Here is a 21,853-nt window from a genome sequence, read left to right as displayed (position 1 = left end):
TTTTTTAGTTTTTTTTTTTTTTATAAATCTTAAAATTTTGTAAGCTGTTTTTCTAATAAATATATATATATATATATATTCATTCACAAATATCCAAAATAAAAACCATTGAATTTTATGCGGTTGTTAATAGTGTTCAATAAAGAGCAAAATATTTTATTCAATTTAGCTAAACAAAATTACCATTTGTCACACCAATAAATCATTTCAATTTAAAGATTTCATCAGCCTCCTGACTTGATTGAAGTCAGTCTAATGTAATCTATTTAAATTGAAATGATAGATTTATTGTCACGACCAATGGTAATTTTGTTTATCTAAATTGAATATGTGTATGTATATTACCTAATAAAGTTAACTTTTTTTATTTTTTTTTATTTATTTATTCTCTGACATTGATATTAAAAGCATATTTTCTACTTAAAAATTATTAAAACAAATTTAATATACCCACTTGTTGATATTTAAACGACTACTTAAGGGTTAACTAGTTTGCAAATTCCTTTGAAAAATGAGTGTTAATTATTTTTTATGATTTCTTATTAGTTTATTGGTTTCATTTCACTATTGCGCTGAATTTATGCATAGTTTCTACATTCTGCATAATTGCTTAAAATTTAAGATGAAAACATTCCATCATATGAAAATATATCTTGTTGAATATAAGTGCTAAACTCTGCATATTTTTTTTTTTTTTTTTTTTTGTCCACTATGGCGGGTTAACTTTCTTGCATTTTCTGTGAAAGAATAGAGAAATTCCTCAATGTATTAACGTTTTCAACTCTCATGGTCTATCTTCAGGTACTGTTCATTGGTGAATTGACTGATCAGATAATGTACCTATAAATATTTGAGACTGCTGTCCCTACCTCCAAACCTAGTCTGGTGGTTGATGTTCAGTATTTTTGCTTGAATGAGCAATGCTTCAATAATAGATAGGTGCAGGTTGCAATAAGAGACTGCCAGAATGGTCATGTAAAGAGTTTTCGAAATTCTTGGGTGTCTTAGGTGCAGTTAAGTGTTGCTGGATTGCGCTTAAAGGACAGGTGGCCACTGAGGCGGCAAAATTGTGGTACAAGTCATGCCGATATGTACTTTCTTTGGAGACATATTCTCCTAATTTACTATAAAATAAAAAGTAAAACCACAAACTTTTTAATAAAAATGTGAATAGACTCTGACTGCATAGTTGCAAAAAATCATCTATCGCTAGCAGGCATGTTTTGTTGTTAATAGTTGGATTTCTTGGAATATATAAATCACAACAAAAATATTAAAATCACATTTTAAAGAAAAATTTGCAAATCCAGTCAGAAGTTTTATTTTGATAGATGTAATAGAAATTTACTAATTTAAAAACTATGACTGTTAGATTAAGTAGCAGTTTGTGCCTTTTCCAGTGATGAATTGTACGTTTTCTGGTATCTCTATCACTATCTCAACTATATGAAAGGAACGATCTGTGTGTCTGAGTTTGTTCCCTAGGGACTCCAAAATTTTTATAAAATTTCACACTAAAGTTCATTATGTGCTTGGCAGTGTTCTTAGCTAAGTTTTGTATTGGAATGTCTTCGATAAGTACCGATAATAGAAATAATCTGGTCAAAAACGCCTATTCCTTTATTGATCAAAGTTAACACCTTACACAACCTAACATCACAAGTGCATTTGAGAAATTTTATTACCACACAAGCAGAAAGTTCTGGCATATAAAATAAACATTAGGTTCTTTGCTATGACAGGGGCATGTTTGAAATGAATATTTCTGTTTAGAGCACAATTGAAGTATGATACCAAACTTTTGCATTTTAAACTTTAATTCAAGGCATTATATGTCAAAAAAAAAAAATTATAAATAGCAGGTTCTCTACAGTGCAATGTAGACTACATGGTGTTGTGAACTAAGTCACTGCGAGAAGCATGTGAGCTTCCTCCATGTGCATCGCGATGGGTCCCAACTAAAGCAGGCAATTGATCAATTGTATTAAAAAATGAGCAATTTCACTGATTTGCATGACAATAAAAATATGGGAATGTAAAACATTCATTGATCATCATTCAATTCCAGGCAACGCCGGGTCACCCTGCTAGTATATATATATATATATATATATATATATAAAATGTGGTGTCTGATTAAACATAACTGAGTTTCTTTTTTTTTTCCAATTTTGCTGATAATCTTTTCTCCGAGCGGTATTGTTTTGGCTGTTAGGTAATATAGTATGGTGCCCAGTGGTTGTTTGGCCATATTCTCTAGCGCTTTCCATTGGTACTTCTGATCATCCTCAGGAGTGGTTGTAGTTGTTGTTCTTTATCGAAGCTTGGGTGTATTTATAGTTAATTTTATTTTATTTTGGTTATATAGGTAGGTGTAAGGTGGGAAGGGGTGAATTATTTTTAATTTTGATTTCTTTTTTTTTTATTTTGCATTCTATTTATTAATTATTGAACACAGTATAGTCGTCCCAATCTTAAAGTGATTTGGTTAATAAGGGACTCGAAAAAAAAAAACACAAAAAAAACTAACGTAAAGCAAACGAACGATGAAAACAGAAAAAAACGAACACGTGAAAAATGGCTTAAATAAGCCTGTTTCGATATTAAAACTTAAAAAATCGGTGGGTACTCGGGTGTTTTTGGGTGTGTGGTCGGGGGTGGATAAGCGAAGTAAAAAAAACAAAAAAAAACAAAAACGAACGTTACGTGAAATGGGCTTAAATAACACTGGTTCAATATTTAAATTTAAAAAATCAAAAAGAAAAAAAAAGACATCTCACACCACGATTCGAACCCAAAACGTTTATATAAGGAATCAACATGTTAACCAACTGACCTAACGCGACGTACATGAAATTTAATCAGTTTTTCAACTATTTAAAGTAAATCAGGTCATGACGTCATCTAACGCATGCGTAGAACCGGTTGTTGTCACGAGAGGACCGTTTTTATTGACGCCTCCCTGTCGAAAATTGTCGATTTTGGGGAGAAAAAATGAACGTTCTTGGCCAATTTTTCGATATTTTTCGAGCGAAGGATGGAGCTTCAATATGATACCGAGTTTGTGAATTTTTATTGTGTCTGTTGAAAGTTTTTAGCAGACAAACACATACGTTTTTCGCTTTTATATATATAGAAGATAGAAGATAATGCCTTGAATTAAAGTTTAAAATGCAAAAGTCAAGTATCATAATTCAGTTCATTTCAAATGCTTGTCAAAGAACCTAATGTTAATTTTATACACTGGGCCTTTCTTGTTGTTAATAAAAAAATAATAAAAAGAGCTTTGTATGTGAGAACTTGTTCCCTATGGACTCTTAAACAGCTGGGCTGATTTTAAAAAAATTTCACACAAATGTATTTCATGTGCCTGGCAGTGTTCTTAGATAGTTTTTTTTTTTTTTAATCTGAATATCTTTGATAAGTATTGATAAACCATATAATCGGAAGTCACAGTTAATTTTGACACCTAATACAACCTAACATCACAAGTGCATTTGAGAAGTTTTATTATCACACATGCAGAAAGGTCTGGCATATACAATCAACGCTGTTCTTTAATATGTCAGTAGTGTTCAAAATGAATGTTTCTGTTTAAAGCACAATTGAACCATGATACTTGACTTTTGCATTTTAAACTTTAATTCAGGCCATTATATAAAATCGATGGTAGGTTCTCAACAGTGTAATTTTAAATACATTGTCTTGTGAATTAAGTCACTTTGGGGAAGCATGTGAAGCTTCCTCCCGGTGCAGTGCAGACAATCATTTTGATTGAAAAATTGGCAATTTCACCGATTTCAATGACAGTAAAATATAGACGGTTGAAACATTCATCGAATCTCAAGCAACATCAGGTTGCCCGACTAGTAAAAAAAAAAAAAAAAAAAAAAAAAAAAAATCTATAAATATAAAAGCGAAAATGTGTGTATGTCTGTAAAAGGCTTTTTCGCTGGACTTCTCGGTCGGCTCATTCCTTAAAACTTTTTATATCATGTCTAAATCATAATATCTACCAGTGAACAACGGGGATCGCCTGTCTATTTAATTTGCTTGACTTTAAAAAGATAAATATTCTTCAGTTTTTGATCGCCGCATGTGCATAAAGCTTTTTCGTATAATAAAAGCGAAACTAATTCTGGCAGCATTTTTCCGGTCGTGATCGCCGGAAACGTCCGAAGCAATCGGCTTTGATCAGTGTGAAATTTTCTCCTATATCAGACAATTGCTATTCAATTTGGACAATCCCCTTTTTATGGGGAGCTGGTTTTCCCCACAACATCTGGGGAAACAAAAAAAAAAAAAAAATCCTGCCCCCGCAGTAAATAAAATACTGCCCCGCAGTCAAAGTTGACCTCCTTGAGTATGGGCACCTGCCAAATTGTAATACTTAAATTCAAACATGCTATCGTTAATATTTCGTGGTGGCCCAGTGGTTAACGTTGCACTTTTTTATTTTTTTTATTAAAACCACACACACTTCCAAACACCCGGGCAATGCCGGGTACCCCCGCTAGTATATATATATATAAATCAAACAGTAGAATTTAAAAAATTTATATTTTTTTTTTTCTCTGAAGTTTTATAGAAAATATTAGTAATACTTATCTAAATTACATATGCTTAAATTACATGTATATTAAGAAAATTAAAAACCAACAAACTATTCATCTTGGCTTATGCATTCAGGATCTCAACTAGTATCTCTATAGCATAAGCTGAAGCCAAATTTAGAGTGTGTACTCTGACCTTAATATTTCCACTTGGATGACTATATCTTTTTTTTAGGTATTTAAAAAAAAAAAAAAAGAAATAAACACAAAAATACTTGATGAGAGAAATAATGGATACATTATCTCAACTTATATTCACTGAAATACTAAAAATGGAGATTCTTGGAGCAGATTTAATTTAATTTAATGTTTTTTTTTATTTTATTTATTTATTTTTTTAAATCTGAAAAATAAATTAAATTTTAGACTAAGTAGATCAGTTTTATTGAAACTAACTAACTTGGGTGTGTTATTTAAATTATTTTGGTTAAAATTTCACATATTCCATCCCACATTGTCAACGGAAAAATAAAAATTCTAGCTTTTTGACTTTTTTTTACTATAAAAACTGTATTGCAAGATGATCAACTACTTTTTAAGCAGAAAGCATTATTGGACACTCAATTTTGACCACATTGGATGAACTGTAATTTTTATATTTCTGAAATGATTGCCATTTTTTTTTTGTTTTGTTTATAAGTAGTAGTAGTATATTTAAAATTTCTTTTTCATATTGAAGATTCAGTAAGAAAAAAAAATTCCAAGGTATTGATATCTAATTCAAAAATCTAATAAAAGAAATATAATCTCATTTTTATTCAATTTTGTTTTTTTTTAGATTGTATTAAGCTGACATTTACTCAAATATGGCAATTGATTGAAATCATAATTTCTGTTTTTTATCCTCAAATGAACTTCCAAATATTTGCCTTAAAACTATTTAATTTTGTTATTCGTGTATGGACTTCATTACTAAGGGAGATAACTTTTGCATACAAAATAGTTTTATTTGAACTTATGTTGGATTTAAATGTTTTAAAATAGACATTTGATTTGTTTTTTTTGTATGATTTGGTTAATAACTGATTTTCATATTTGAACTCAAGACAGTGACCAATTTTCATACATACACATATTGTATATCTTATCAAGACAACCTCTGTGAATTTGAACATGCAATGTAAGGGATGACTGCAAGTCAGTGCTGAATGTGCTACACATTGGAGATCTTTCTGGTAGCTGTTTTTATTTTGAAGTTTTCTTTTTTTCTAGACTAGTTGCTTTATAAATATTTCAGTTCGGTCTACTCTATTACTTCCTTTTTAAGTGTTAGTGTAGAAGGGGGAAAGATGTGGACATTACTGTGACCTATCTGCATTCTAATCTTGGTTTAAATTAACCACTATACCACATCTAAGTATGAAATACATGAAAAATCTAAAAATAAATTTTGTGGGGTATGTACTCTTTTGAACTGTATACAGAGAGATATTGACTTGTGGAGTGTTTACTTTGTAGTGCGCTACCTTGGTAATGAGACTTCTGTATATTCTGTTTTGTTCTCAATACAAATACCTTTTTATAACCCGTCTCTCTTCCTTAGTGACTTTCTGGGCTACAATAATACAATACTGTTGTTTTATTTTTTAATTAATAGAATACTGTTAATAGATGTGAAATATCAATAAGCAATTTGCTGATTATTTCTTTCGTTGATTATATAAATTTGTATTCCCAAGGTAGCATTTTTTTTTTTCTGAGTGGGCTCTTTTCAACAGTTAAAAATAATTTATTGGTTTTAAAATAATAGAAAATTATACAATTCTTAATCTTAAGTATACTTAAATTTACTGGTATTTGTTTTAAGTAATTTAATAAATTTCTCAATACAGTATAAAATAACCTTAGTGACACTCAATATGGTTTCCGTTCTGCTAGATCTACAGCAGATGTGCTTACAGTTATATCTCATAGGATTAGCAAATCTCTCGATGGAGGCAACCTTTCTAGGGCAATTGCTCGACATATCTAAGGCCTTTGATAGGGTATGGCATAAAGGTTTACTTCACAAGATCTCTAGCTATGGTATAGCTGGAAATGTCATTTCTCTCTGATAGGTTCAGAAGAGTAGTAGTTGAGGGGCAAAAATCAGAAGCTCACAGTATTAATGCTGATGTCCCACAGGGGTCCATCCTGGGCCCAAACCTTTTCTTGATCTACATTAATGATCTTCCAAATCACATCCTTACATCATTTGTAGACGTTTATGCTGATGACACTACCATTTATGGTAGCACATCTAAGGCAGTAAACGACCAAATTCTCTCTGATTCTCTCTCCTCTGATCTTGAGCACGTGGTACAATGGGGAAAGGAGTGGCTGGTTACTTTTAATGCATCTAAAACCAAGCTTCTCTCTTTGCATCATCAACATTCTGATCCACATCTGGCATCAATTGAAATGAATGGCTCTTGTCTTCAGGAGGCCTCAAGTTTTGACAAGCTTCTTGGCTTGACCATTATTCCTGATCTTAAATGGAACACGTACATCAAATCTGTTGCCAAGGCCGCTGGAAAAATGGTGGGATCTTTCTATCAATCCGGTAGATATCTCACTGCTGATGCAATTCTCTATCTATATAAGAGCCAGGTACGTCCAAGGATGGAATACTGTTGCCACATCTGGGCAGGAGCTGCTAGAAAGAACTTGTTCTGTCTTGATAGTTCAAAATAGACTTCGTAGCCTCGTAGGAGATGTCCTTTTCTCTTGCCTACAACCTCTATCTCACAGAAGAGATGTTGCGAGTTTGTCTCTGATGTATCGTTATTTTCATGGAATGTGTTCAACTGAGCTTCAGTCTATGGTGCCCCCTTGCCAAACTTTTACAAGAAACACTTGTCTAGCTGAAAACACTTTCAATAATTCCCCCCACTCTTTATCTGTGCCTAAACCTAAATGTAGATTCCATGAACAAAGCTTCTTTCTTAGAACTGCACGCCTGTGGAATTGTCTTCGGTTTTCCTGCTTTCCGGTTGAGTACAATATGGTTGTCTTCAAGTCTAACGTAAATAAGTTCTTGATGAGCCGTTCCATATAAGTTAACAAATTTACCGGATTTTCATTACTAATGATTACTATATTTTCCAATTTCTACTGTACACTCTTTAACCCTTATCCTTGAATGGCCTCTTGGCCTTGATAATGTGGTGATGCCTGTGTAAAAAAAAAAAAAAATACAATGGTTTATTGATTAGAACTAGCTTTCTACAATACAGCATTTGTTATGTATATATGCACATACACACTAAATTCATTAAAACTTCAAATGAGTTTTTAATGAGTCTTTGACTTTATAATAAATACTAGTCTGATTTTTTTTTTTTTCTTTTTTTTTGGCAAAATAAATTAATAATCCTCTTAACAATATGCCCCTTTTGCCAAATTTTTTTTATTTGACTTTTCTTATTTCTGCATTTATTATTAAGTTTGATTCTTGTTTTCCTCTTATAATTATTTAATAAAATATTTCTAATGTTGACATTCCATCTTTCTCTACATGTATGTGTGTGCATATATATATATATATATTTTTTTTCTTATGTCTATATATATATTTTTTTCTCATGTCTCTCTCTCTCTCTCTCTCTCTATATATATATATATATATATATATATATGTATATATAAAAAAATAAAACATTGAATATGAAGTTCTTTTCCTTCTGAAAGAATTTTGGTAACTTAATTTGGATGCTTTACAATGTTTCTAAGTCCTCAGTAAGTTATTTATTTTTTTTTAAGATTGAAACAGCTTTTTCAATGGTTTATATTATAAGAAAGATCATACTTTTTATTTATTTTTTTTTTAACATTTAAAATTTTTTTTTTAAAAGAACATGTAATTTTAAAAATTTTATTTCTTTTATAGAAATATTTTTATAGATATGCATATTTTGTTTTGGTAAGCACTTTTAAAATTATTTCTGTTTTAGAAATAATTTAAATGTCAATTTTAATATTGTCTTAACTGCATCAGACTTGAGGGCTTTTTTTTTTTTCTTTTTTCTTTTTTCTTTTTTTTTTTCTTTTTTTTTTTTCTTTTTCTTTTTTCTTTTTCTTTTTTCCTTTTTTTTTCCATTTTTTTTCTTTTTAGGGGCTCTGTCTCCCTCCCTTCATTAAACTTTTGAACTGCATCTAGAGTATTAATAGATGAATAATCTTGCATACAAACAATACAAAGAATATTGCTGGCATCAGTATTTGTAATTTACCAGGGATTGTCAAAACAAAAAAAAATATTGGCATATTATAAACATTTTTATGATGGCATCAATTTGACCTAATTTCGCTCTAATTTATTTACCTAAATCTAGTGCTGTGTGAAGTCCCAAATAACAGAATCTGTTGCAAATATTGACAATGCAATGTTAAGTTTGGCAAGAATTGGACTATCAACTTGATGTGTGTCATGTGAATAATGGTGTTCACATTGAACATCTTTGAACATTCCATGAAAAACTTGAGATTACAAGCCTTTTGAATATACCAGATGCATTTTTATATCCTTAATAGACCTCGAGATATTCAATGTCAAAATGTGCCCAAGACTTTTGGAACATGCTGTATTATATTATCTATTATATAAAGGAGATCTGTCTGTGTGTTTGTATGTCTACTAAAAACATTCATTTGCACCCAACCGGGTTGAAACCATCTGAAAAAGCAATGTCTCTGAATAATATGTAAAAATTAGAAAAAGATTGATTCTGTGGTGGTAAACTGGACTTTTTTTTTTTTTTTTTTTTTTTTTAAAGGGGGGGGTAAGTTTTTGCATCATGATTTTTGCAAGTCATGTACGTGTATCGAACTGAAACTGTTTAAAAACGTTATTTTGCAGCGTCATGATGTCACAAGCAGTGAAAACTGTAACAGCTAGCGTGTTTGCCAGTAACTTTTTTCCTCTTTCGCGTTTCAGGTTCGAATCTAGCTGTCGTGGTTTCTTGCTGCTATTTTGATTGAAAGAAAAGTTTTGATTCATTTATTTTATTTTTTAAGGGGGGTTGGCGTCCTGCGCACAGGCAACAAAAAAGTTATACTGAAATATCTGATGGGGAGGTTGTTGTTCTTTTTGGGAGGGGGGGGCAATTCTGTTCTTTTATTTTTGAAATTGTGGGGGTGCTCAATATCCTTAGTGTAGCAGCTGTGTCCAAACCGAACTTCATGTCCACTCAGGGAATGCTGGGTAATGTAAATTTTTATTTCATAAATTGTACAGAAAAAGATCAGCCTTTCCTTCTCCCAGGCAAACTAGGGTTAAATGTTAACTAATTTTATTAACATAGAGCTTATCAGAAGGTGGTTACTCCATTTTTGACTTATTTTTTATTTGAATTAAAAAATTTTTTTTTTTTTTTTATATATAATTACATGTTTGTTTGGTATGAACATAACATTTTTGTTCAATTGCATTCACTATAAATGTCCATGAATTTTAATTTTCAACAATCTTTTTGGTTTTAAAACGATTTTTGTTCATAAATATTTCTATTTAACTTTAAATCAGAAAACAAACTTCATTAATTAATATATATATATAATCAATTTTGTAATTTCTTACTATATTTGGCTTTCTGATGATGCCATTAAAAGCAGTAATGTACAAGCATTGATTATTTTTTATTTTTAGAGTAGAATAGGGGGTCAGTCTTGCAAAAATTTTTGCCCTTGAGAAAAACAAAAAACTGTAACCAAATTTATGTTTGAACAATAGTTTTGTTCTCTCTATCTCTCTCATATATAATCATATAATTCCAGTTGATTTAATATTAAACAAAGATTTGCATTTAAAAAATATTTTAATTTTCTAACTTTAAAACTATTAGAATCCAATCTGTCAGGGTTTTATTCTCTATCAGAGAAAGATTATTATTGTAGTCAGTTTCTTAAATCTATTCAACACATGCTAGCATGTAAAACTGACATTTAAACTGAATATGATGATAATTATCTTTAATTTGCATTAATTTCTCACGTGAACCATCTCTATCACCTTCCTCTCTTGCTGTATATTGTGACTAATTTTGGATTTATCTGTTTTTATGTTTAACTGGCTTTGCAAACCCACTTTTTTGTGATTCAAACAATTTAATCAGAGTTGAGTGGGTAATCAATGGATAACTATTTCTTTCAGAAAGTTAAAAAAAAAAAAGAAAAGAAAGTCTAAACTGCTTGTAACTTTTTGTTTTCTGCATTGCTAAAAAAATTTATTTTATCTTTGCTTTTCAATTGGATTAATCTTTCTGTACTGTAATGTTGTATTTACTATGAGAAACCATATTTGTTTTAGTATTTTTAATTTCCCAAGTTATAATATTAAAGAACAAATCTTTACAGACTGATTTAAAAATGCAATCGGTTTATGTATTTAATTTTTTTAAAAATATTTTTAAGATTCACAATATTGTCTGTAATCTTGGTTTCTGGATTGAGATTGTCCTTGGATTGTAAGGCCAGACATAAACTAATAAAGGCCAACAGGAATGACATTATCTATTTGTCTATTCCTAATGGTGTACATTGTCTTGTGTTGAGCCCATAATTTTGAGCTGATTTTCCATGGCCAGTTTACCTTTATATCTTTCATAATCTAATGACTAATGATACACTAAGTAGTAATACACACTGACCAAAAAAACGCTTTGGATATTTACAGATTTCAAGGTAGTTCTACTAAAATAGCCATATTTTTCAAACCAAAGCACTTCAAGTCTTCAAATTACTACTGTTTTGTTTGGAAATGAATATACTTTCAAATGAATTAATAAATATGAATGTACATTATATATTTTAAGAGTTTTAAGCAAATAAAGTGATAAAAATGTGAACGTCATAAAATGGTGTTTTCGATAAGGTTTTATAATGACCCTCCCTGTTTTCTAAAGGCCCATACCATGATTGTATGAAGAATTTCGTTATGAAATTTGGAAACCAATCAGAAGAGATGTTAATCTTAATACTGTCAAGTGTCCGAAATATTTTTGACCATTTTTTTTTGTTGTGTTAAAAATAAGACTTTAATATGACGAGTATCGAACATTTTGAAAAAAAATGTCATCGGACACCCACTAGTAAATAAATCATTCTTTTTACTATCTTTATCAATTAAAAGTATTATTTTATGTTGAGTAGGACCACGGTAATTGATAATAATTTAAAAGGACCTACCTGAAAAAAATGTTTATTTTTCAAGTTTGGTCAAATTAAGTTAGTATTAGTAGCAGCAGCAGCAGCAGCACTGCAGCAGTTGTAGTATTAGTCATAGCACAGTATAAACAACATGTGTTCTTTAATTATTATTCACGAAGGAATTAAGAAAAACATGAAAATATGAATATAAATGTTCTGATATGTTTAATTAGAGCTATTTTGTTATCAGAATAACATTAGTTTAGAACTATTCGAGTTTTCAGAATGTATAATAACAACAATCCCAACCAATTCGGCATTATGAATCCATTATAATTTCTCACATTTCTGGTCAAATTTAAAAACATGGTTAAAAAAACAAAATAAACTTTTGTAGATATATAGCTTGCATGCACTTTTATTCATTGCATTAGTTTTGAACAGCGAATTAAAACAATGTTTTACTGCGAACAGCCACAAATCTTTTTTTCAAAATCAAAAGATGTATGAAAATCTCGTTTGTATTACTATACACATAGATTTGAAAAAGTTGTCAAAAAACAAATATATAAAAAATAAATGTTATCAAAGGCAAGATAAGTTACTTTTCTACCTAACTGGATGTTTTTAGTGTTTATATTTAATGTAACATGTTTATTCAGCACGAAAACATAGTGTTTACCGATGTATTCGAAAATTTAAAATGGCGGCCGACTCTCTCTTTGAGGCGGTAAATTTGGGAAAAGGAGTTATAAATAAAAAAAAGACAAAATACTATTAGAAACTCGCTCAATATATATTACCGTGACATAGGCGGATATATATTCGGCAGGTTTTTTAACAGTATTTTGTCTAGTTTTTTATTTTTAACTCATTTTCCCAAACTTACCGTGTGAAAGGTAGTCGGACTCCATTTTTAACTTTCCAATACATCGGTAAGCACTGTTTTTCGAGCTGAACAAACATGTTACATTAAATATAAACATGCTTTCCATAACATTTATTTGTTATAATTTAATTTTTTTTTTAATTTTTTGGACAACTTTTTCGTACCTCTATGGCAAGTAATACAAACGCACAAATAGTGTTGACTGTTGAGCATTTCCTGAGAACAAGACAAATGTCAGTTAGTTGACACTTAAATATTTGAAGTCTTGATAATGACTTAAAAATAAATAGTAAAACAAAATACTGTTAGCAACCCACCTAGTTGTGTGGCAAGTCTCCTCCTAAAACACTCTTTAACCCTAACAATAACACTAAGTTCGAGTGCCCCCCCCCAACAAAATACCTCTGTAAGCCACATACAAGCGTCTAAAACAAACAAACAAAAAATAGATCCTTCCTTAAAGAAAAATGCACATAGAAAATAAATTGGTTTACTGTCCTAAAATGCTGGAAATGGTGAATTATTTTACATTAAATTTTTGTGAAACTAACCGCCCCCCCCCTCTAATATTGTTTTTGTTTCTGTCAAGTCTACAGTATGTTCACACATAATTTTCCTTAGCCCTACAATTAATTCAAAGTCCGAATGGCAACCCTCCCCATATTCTCATTGCATAGAAACCCTCTTAAAAACCACACATAATTGTCTTAAAAATAAAACAGGATTTATCTCCCATAAAAAAAACCCCAGTTAACTGCCCTAAAATGCTAGAATGACCTGTAATGGGGAATTATTACATTAAATTTACATTTAAATATTTAATTTTTGCATTAAATTCTAAAAAATTCTAAAATAATTTATCTTTCATTAAAGTTTTTCATGGCATTTCATACATAATTGCCTAAAAAGGTAGAATCACATTTTGGAGGGGTGGTCAGAAGGGGTTGGGTGGGGTTAAACAGAAGGTGTTAATCTACAATAATACCCAAGAAATATTGACATATATTCATTTTTAAATGGTCCTATGTTTAGATTTAAGTTTTTTGTACATAAAGCACGTTACAATTCAACTTTGAGTTCTCCAACTTTTCTGTTTATGGATACATGGCATTTTTAAGGAATTGCAGCATATTTATGCACATTTACTGCAGATTATTTGGAAACCGTGAACTTTTGGAGATTTTCAGTCACATATTCAGATTCCTTGTACAAAAATACACTTATATGGTAAATTTCATTGCTTAGTCTTGTGTTTTAACAAAGATATGACATTTTTACTGAAAAAGTAGTGTAAAAAATGTGATGAAACGCATATGGTCTTAAAGAGGGGAAAATATCCAAATGTGTGAGGCACAAAAAGTCATAACTTCCTTAATTTTAATCAGATTTTAAAAATTTAAAAAGATTCTTTCTTAGCTCATCAAGCTCTTTCTATGTATACCAATATTGAAATATTTTAAACTATTTCAATTTTTTCATGTGTATTGCTACACTAAGTATAATTTTAGTATGTCTGTAGGATATGAAATTCAATTTTAATAGTGGATACTTGGTGATGCTTTATTGATCATTTCAAATTAAGATATTAAATAGATAAGTAAAAATTTCTTTTTTTTTCTTAATAAAATTCAATTTGACGATTTTATCCTCTATCATTATTTCCCTTGATCAGATGTTCAATGTTTTCTGTCAGCCTGTACTCTTAGTCTTCAAGCTTGGTGGTCTTGATGATCAATTCTGTTGAAATTCTATTGTCAAAGATATTTTTGATGACTTGTATCCAAATTTTCTTCCATCATTTTTCTTTCCCTCAATTTTCCACTAACATCTCTGCATTTTTTGCCAAAGAATCATTTCTTTTAATTCAACCGAACCAACAAAGCTGTATTCAATTACTCTTACAATAAATCATTCGTAATTTGACCATTAAATAACCCTAAGATAGTCAGTATTCCATAAAGGGCAAACCAATAGCAATTAATGTCTTTTAATATTAAAAGATAAATCTATTTGTTTTCTCATTAATTGCTGGGTTGTTTACAGCTGTGTTTTTGATCTAATGGATAGCATTTGAACTGGAATCTGAGATGCTCAGTTCAAATTGTATTGTTTAACATTAAAGAGTTGATGCCACAAGAAACTTTTTTATCTTTTAATATTAAAAGTTTAATTAGTTTTTGGGAGTTGATGCGATTGTTTATGCTAAGAAAATATTTTTTAACTAAAATGATGATTTAGCTAAATGATGATACAGTGCAAGGTAGAAACCCTTCAACAGACCTGAAAAAACATAAAAAAAAAAAAAAAAACTTTAAAAAATTTCTATTATTATATACCATTCTCTGTAATCTTGGCTCCTGGACAAAGATTGTTCTCAGATCGTAAGGCCAGACATAAACTAATAAAAATCCAAAGGGTATGACATATAGTGATAAAGTTCTTACCTATTTGTCTTATTTCCAATGGTGTGCTCTTGTGCTGGGTCCATAATTTCAGGCTGTCTGTATTTCATGGGCTGCTAATCTCCTACTTTAAGTAATCTGATGGCTTCATCTACTTGGGTATTGAACTTAGTGAAAAGAGGGTGTACCGAGAAAGAGTGAAACCCGACAAATACAAAAGAGGCAATTTAAGTATTTTTTATTTATGGTTGAAAAAATACTACTGGAAATTAAAACAAAAAAATGTTGACATATTTTGCTTAAAGTAATTGGACATCATGAGATATTTACTCGAAACTAAATCAAATATATCTGCCCTTTGCATTGTTAGCAGGTTGACTGTCCTAACTGTTCTCTGCTAACACCACAATCTAGAGTCTCTGCCATCTGTTCTGTTACAGCAATACCTTCCATGATTTTGACATGTAGACATTTAATACATTTTTCATGTTAGAGAATACTTTAGCAAAACTTGTCAAATTTAAATTTAATTTTTCATAACCAGATTCTTTCATTCTTTGAGACTTTATTTCATATTGCAATTATATCTTTTAGCAGTTGTCCACCCCATATTGTCTGAGATGTATTGCTAATCAGAAGTTTTTTAAGGAATAATTTAAAATCTCTACTATTATATAAAGGTCACTTTGTGCGAGTTTCTTCCTTATAGGCTCCAAAACGACTGAGCCTTCTTAGATATGTTTTGTACAAAAATTCATCTGATAAGTCTAAAAAAATCGAAAAGATCTGATCCTAAAAAAATCTATCTTTTTTATAGATAAAAAGAATTTTTACAGGGTAATATTTTACGTTACACCAGCAAGGGAGATAATAAAATCTCAAATCATTTCTTAAAAAACATTATCGACATCTAGAATTATAGTTCAGTTGTAGAGCATTTGACTACAGATCAAATGATCCTCTGTTCAAGCCTGGTTGTACCTCAACATTTTATTTAACTTTTTTCTTATTAATGAATTCAATGTACGATAAAAGATGTACCATTAAAGTCACAGCAAATCAGTTCTTTGTTTCATATTTTAAAACTAATCATTAATCAGAAGTGACTTTCCAGGGCATTCATTATCAGCTGATATTTATTTTGTGAATTAGTTCACAGGGCAAATTAATCCATTATAATATATAATATTCAACAGAGGATTGATTCTATAATAATACATACACAATCTGCATGAATTAAAATATCATGTTTATACGTATTGTATGACCAGGCAATGCTGAGCGTCCAGCTAGTATGATTATATTTAAAATTTTTGCCTTGTAAAAAACAAAAGCAAAAAACATTTGTAATATGATTGGTTTGGTTTGATTTTACAACATATCAACTCTTTTTGGGTTATTTAATACCAAGTCTGGTCATTTTGATAAGTTTTTATGCTTCGAGTTCTTTATATCTTGAAATATTTATTCATGGTATTTGGTTTGGTTGTTTTGTAGAGGAAAATTGGTTTTGGCTTTGCAGAACATGATTAAGTTTTGCAAAGGGAAAAGAAAAATCAATAACATCACTGTTTGGTGCAGGAAGCTGGTATCTTTAAACGGTCTAATTTGGTAGCACCTGTTTTATAAGTCAAGCATTGTCAAAAAAAAAAACTTAAACTATAAAGATGTTAAAGGTTTTTATAGCAACTGTAAAATAGATGGCTTTAACAAACTGAAACCAATTAGAATTTAAAAAAAGCTAATCATTTAAAATCTAAAAAATATCAAAGTAATTAAATTTTAAAACATTTTTTAACGTGATATTCTTTTGTTTTGTAACAATTAGTATACGTTTTATTTTTATATTTAAAATTTAATCAAGTTTAACTTTGTCATTAATTGCTAAATTGTTTGTGTTAGGAAAAAAATTAACTTTTGCCAAATGATGATATGGTGCAAGAGAGAAGCTTTTCAACAGACCTGGAAACAATTTTTTTTTTCTTCCCATTGTCTGTAATCTTGGTTCCTGGACTGAGATTGTCCTTGGATCGTAAGGCCAGACATAAACTAAAGAAACCCCATAGGAAATGACAAGTACTGATAAAGTTATTACCTATTTGTCTATTTCCAGTGGTGTACACTGTCTTGTGTTGGGTCCCTTATACCAGGCTGTTTTTATTTCATGGGCTGCTGATCTCGTATCTTTAGTAATCTGATGGCTTCATTTACTACAATATACTAAATAAGTTTTAAAAAAATGTTGATTTTGAAATAAAAATTATTTTTGATGAATTTAATTCTATTTAGTAGATATTTGTTCATTTCTTAAGCATTATATTTTCTCTTTGATGAGAGTATCAATTGTGGAAAAAGTATATCTGGATATCTGAGCTATCGAGGTTGTCTGGAAGTTTGGTTATGTTGGTGATAACATTGGAGCACAGGATGGAGCAAGTGCTAGTATGATTGCAAGAATCGGGAGTGAATGGTTTTAAAACTGTTTAAACGTTGTCTTAAGGAGAATGTAATTACAGATCATATAATGAATAACTAACAAAAGTATATTCCAAATTTTATGTTGACCATCTTACAATTTATTCCTTTAATTCAGTTGGCATTTACACAACTGAATTAAAGGAATAAGTTGTAAGATGGTTAACATTTGAAATATAGACTTTTATCATTTATTCATTATATAAATTATTTACACATTGACTGTTATATTTATCTTGATTGTTATGCCAATGTTTTGACAGTTTTTGATTGGAAGTGCCTTTTCTCTGTAATCTTCTGCAAATTTTCAATTGAAGTCTTTAATCAACAAGGTTGTGCTTACATTCTGTGTTTAGACCTTTATCTACCCTAGTGATTCATTTGATATTGCTGAAAGCATTTTTACATAAAACTTATATGCAAAAGACATCTAGGTGATTTAAATTTACTGCAAAAATATACAAGTGGCATGTGTTGAACTTTTTAAGAACTGGAAATGATTTGAAATAAAAAAGATATACAGAAGAAAATGTCAAAACTATTGATTGCATTAAAACATCCTTTCATTAAATGAGTAAAAATAAAAAATTAAGAGCATCAAGCAATTATTAAAGATTTTTTATATTTAATGCAAATTCTAATATAATGTTAATTATGTAACTAGCAGTGTGCTATTTAAAAAATGTTATCAACCCCGGTGTTAAATAGTTAACTTGATTAAACATTTTTCTTCTTGTATTTTTGATAATACATCAAAATGTTGAAACTTTTTATTTTCATGTTGAACTTGGAATTTTTTTTCCTATGTTTACATTTCTGGCAAAATTTTTACCCACCATTAAAAAATGTCAAATTTTTAAAATGTTTCAAAATTTTGAAAATACAATTTTGTATTGACATAAATTAATCTGGTAAATAAGTTTTGAGTCACACAAATAAGTTACTAGAAAATTGGTAAATATTAATTCAGGGGAATGAATTGATTATGGCAGAAATTAGAAAGACATAAAACACGTTTAGTTAGATATGAAAGCAGCAGCTCACTGCTTGCTTGTTGACAGACTGTGACATGGGTCTTACAAATAAGGTATGTATGACCTGTCGGAATTTTGTATGTTGCTTACATCAATAAAGCTTTAATATAGTTGTACATGTTTTCTTCTGTATGCTGTCTTGTGTATACTAATGACTAAGAGATTACCAATAAACAACAAACAGCAGTGTGCAAAAATGTTAAAACAACTGTTCAACAATCTGTAACGGTCTCAGATTGTAAGACCTTAAGTAATCTGCATTATGGTTTCATTTTCAAATTGTTTTTCCATCTTGCTAAAATATCCACCTCCTTAGTTTTAAAGGTGTCTTAACGCAACAATGGCTAATGAACTGCTGAGATTACTTATGTTTTGGTATACACTGATATTAACTATTTGTTTAAAATTGTATCTATTTTACTGAATCTATACATTTGTGAATTATAGAGATGAGAGCAGATTGAACTCTTATTAAAGAGATAACTGTTACCTCTTGACATAAAGCATGCCCTCCTCCCCAATTGAACTCTTGGCAGTTGGTAGCATAAACAGATAAAAAAAACAAAACATTTTCACTTTCATGATGAGTGTGATAGTGCTAAGGTAAGATTTCCAGACTGCTGATTTACTGAACTGAATTTTGGCTTGAAACATTGTATTTAGCCACACTGAATAGTTGTATGATGAAAGAGTAATCTGTGGATGATTATATAACAATAAATATTTAAAATAGACTTACTGCAATTTTACAGAAAATCTAATCTTCTAAAGTATATTTCTCTTCAGCATTATACATACATGGATATGAATGTGGCTTTTTATTTTTTATTTTTTTTTTTTTTAAATGTAATGGTTAAATTATTTTTTCCCACAATTCTTTATAATGCAACAAAAATGATGTTGAAACTTTATATTTTATGTGTAGACTTTTGAGATCTTTGTATGTCTCACAATCTTTCAAATTTTTTGCCCATATCTACAAAAATGTATGTTAAAACAAAATAAAGATTAATTGAAATATTTTGTTTTTACTCAAAATAAACTTGTTGCAACACATTAATAATTCAAGAAGAATTACGTTTTTTTTTTTAAGAATTTGACTTTTAGTGAGACAATGAATTGATATAACAAATTAGATGAAGACTTGAAACCATAAGAAAAATTTTTTAATTGCCAGAATTCTTGAAACACTGTTTAGAAATTTGGGAAATGTAATTAAGGATTTGGTTTATAGGTAAGTCAGTGGACATTGGACAATTAATCTGGTAAATAAAGGAGGTTTAAATCGGTCACTAAAGTTATTAGAAATTGGATGAAGTATGGAATAAAGATCCTGGAAGTCGAGATACTCAAACTGGTTGACTGCCAATATGCATGTCATTTGTAAACAAACATGCACAACCTGAGTTGTTTAATTTTATGATGCTTTTTTTTTAAATTTATTTTTTTAAACAAAACATTTTAATAACTGAATGTAGAGGTCATGACTTTTTAAATGAGAATTTTGGATGGTCCTCTTTGTCTTTGGTGAGTGAAGGAGAAATCCTTTTAGACCTAGACAATTTTTATGCATCAAATATTAAATCTTTAGTTTTCGTTACAAAACTTAAACAAATGAAAGATTGCAGAGATCCGATGATAAATTTTTTCTGTAAGCAAAAGTATAAACAAATGAAATAACAAATATATGAATTTTAGAAAACTTTTTTATAACTTTTATTTAAAAAAATATTTTATTTACTTGCTTAAAGTAGTCTTTTATTTCACAGAAATTCCTTTACTTCAGGAATTTAAGTGAGATCTGCAACCGCGCATTGATTTTATACATCATTTAGGACGACTCTAATAGCTTTTTATTGTCTGCGTATGGACTTGATTTATTTCCCAAACGTGAATGGTTTACAGTATAGTGAGAAAATACCAAGTCTTTCTATCATGCTATATGATTTTTCACTCATCTATAATATAAATCTCACCTGTCTGTTTAAATGTATGTATGTTTGTGTCTTGCAAAAACTTTCGACAGAGGCAACAGATTTTCATGAGATCGGTATCGTTTTGAAGTTCGACCCTTTGGACGACAAATATCGAAAAATTGGCCAAAAACATTAATTCTTTCACCCTCAACTAAGCACTTTTCTACATGGAGGGGTCACTTTTTTTGCCAATATTTTCGAAAGTCATCGCCTCTTTGATTATCTAACCTTAATTTAAACCTACGTTACTTCCGGTTTGGCAACAAATAACGTGTTACGTTTTTTTATTTTCACTTTTCCTCCTTTATGGTATGGGTTGGAGCCTGCCTGCCTAATACCACTTTTTTTTTCTCAACACACACCTACAAATACTTGGGCTTCGCTGGGCACCTAGGCTAGTTGTATATATGAGAGTAAAAAAAAAACAAAAGAAAATCGTAGAGAATGAATTCCTTTTAAAACAAGAAATTATTCGGACACCATATCTGCGTTCATTTATTAATAAGTTTTGTTAAAAAAGGATCCCCCATTCCCAATAAAAATGCACCCTACATAAAAACAATATATTCCCTAACTTTTCTTTTAAATCTTTCCTTAATATTTAAAATTAATGAAACAAACAACTCGAGTTGTGTGTTTGCTTATAAATGACACATGCGTTGGCAGTCAACCATTGTTGATTGAAATGTGTGCCGTTTGAATCCCTCAGCTTCCGGGGTCTTTCTTCCATACTTCATCCCATACTTCATCCTAGAAATTCAGTAATCCTTGATGCAAAAGAACAAATGATGTAAATCTGACACAAGGGTTAGAGCGAAATAGAAATGTGCAAAAGTTCCAACAATTTTTTACTCTAGACTTTTGCATATTTAGAAATTGTCATTTATTTTGAAGTTATTTGGATTTTAGATTTGTTTTTATGAAATTTTTTTGTTTTACCTTTTTAGTATCTGCTATCAATAAAAGTGAAATTTAATATTTTTCTTTTGTAAAACCATTTTTATTAGTTAGATTTTAATCAAATTTATGGAAGTTAAAATCTCTAATAATTTTAATCCAAATAAACTCACCCGTTATCAAATTTTTCATTTTTAAAAAAATGTTCATTTTTTATTGAGTTTGTATTTTTTATATCTAAATGAATAAATGCTAGACGTTATTTCATTTATCACTCTTGTATTGTCATCAAAATGAGTTACTATTATTTTAATACAATATGCTGTTTGGAGATACTGTATATCATGGATGAATGGCTCAAAAACAGGATTTTAAATGTTCCAATATGCATAAATTAATGTTTTGTGTTATTCATTTGTAATTTTAGTGCCCTTTTTTTTCT

At 29.7% G+C, this 21,853-nt stretch overlaps 1 protein-coding gene and 1 non-coding gene across 13 annotated transcripts in view; both read left to right on the top strand.

The window, feature by feature from the left end:
- Nucleotides 1-21,853, top strand: part of LOC145252651 (cleavage and polyadenylation specificity factor subunit 5-like) — a 506,089-nt gene that overhangs the window by 42,725 nt on the left and 441,511 nt on the right. The gene's annotated exons all lie outside the window — the stretch shown is intronic.
- LOC145253117 (small nucleolar RNA U85) lies at nucleotides 16,949-17,232 on the top strand. Its single transcript, XR_013863749.1, has one exon. It is a non-coding gene; the product is annotated as a small nucleolar RNA U85 (small nucleolar RNA).

The sequence above is a fragment of the Euprymna scolopes genome, chromosome 29 (assembly GCF_053919585.1).
Source record: "Euprymna scolopes isolate OS-2025 chromosome 29, ASM5391958v1, whole genome shotgun sequence".
Taxonomy (NCBI): Eukaryota; Metazoa; Mollusca; class Cephalopoda; order Sepiida; family Sepiolidae; genus Euprymna; species Euprymna scolopes.
Note: the sequence above shows the minus strand (reverse complement) of the source record. Positions and strands in the feature narration are given on the sequence as shown.